This window comes from Egretta garzetta, unplaced genomic scaffold, assembly GCF_000687185.1.
Source record: "Egretta garzetta isolate BGI_Z169 unplaced genomic scaffold, ASM68718v1 scaffold360, whole genome shotgun sequence".
Classification (NCBI taxonomy): Eukaryota; Metazoa; Chordata; class Aves; order Pelecaniformes; family Ardeidae; genus Egretta; species Egretta garzetta.
This window is the reverse complement of record NW_009258261.1, coordinates 1,369,888-1,370,842: the sequence shown is the minus strand read 5'-3', so window position 1 is coordinate 1,370,842 and position 955 is coordinate 1,369,888.

The following is a 955-nucleotide window of genomic DNA, read 5'->3' as shown; positions in this document are numbered from 1 at the left end:
GGCTGGGGTGTGTGGGGGGCCCTGCCACTCTTTGGGCTTGGAGGTGGGGGTGCTTCACAGGCCCCTACCCCAGGGGTGCCAGGGCTCCCACCATGCCAGGGGGGTGCGGGAGGTGCGCGTGGACCCGGCATGACCGGCGTTGGTGCTGTTTGTCCCCAGCCACCCCGCGGAAGCAGCGGCGGGAGCGCACCACCTTCACCCGCTCGCAGCTGGACGTGCTGGAGGCACTCTTCGCCAAGACCCGCTACCCCGACATCTTCATGCGGGAGGAGGTCGCCCTGAAGATCAACCTGCCCGAATCCCGAGTCCAGGTACTGGACCTGTGTAGGGTGATCCTGCACTATCGTGGGGTGAGGGGGATGCAGGGGCACCCTGGCTCAGCTGGCCGGACTCAGACCCAGCTCTCCATCGGCACTCATTCCTGTTTCCTCAGGGTTGGGATGCCTGGGGGACGCTTGTCTGTCCCACCGTGGTGGCATCCAGGCAAAGGGGGACTTTTTTTTTTTTTTTTTTTTTTTTTTCCCTTTTTTATCCTCCTTTTATTCATGTTATTTTTATTAATATTTTTCTGTCCCCTTCCACTTGCCAGGGCATAGCAGCCCCACTACCCAGGGTCTTCCCAGGGTGCTCCCCCCTTGCACTGCTCCCCAGATGCTAGCAGCTGGTGGGATAGGGTATGCAGACAGCACCCCATGCAGGATCCATCCCCCAAAACTGTACTTTGTCACCACACTTGTCACGCACAAGCTGGGACACCCCAGCCGCTGCCCCTGGGCACCCTCGCTTGGGGTGGGATATGGGGTAGCCTGGGTGCCAGGCGGGGCAGATATTTTTTCAGGGTGCGGGGGTGTGAGGTGCTAATGGTTGGGTGTGGGTGCTGGTGGAACTGGTGCTGGGGTGAGGTTGGTTGGGTACTCCCGGGGCGAGGAGGGGTGGCGGGGAGAGCGGGGGGCCC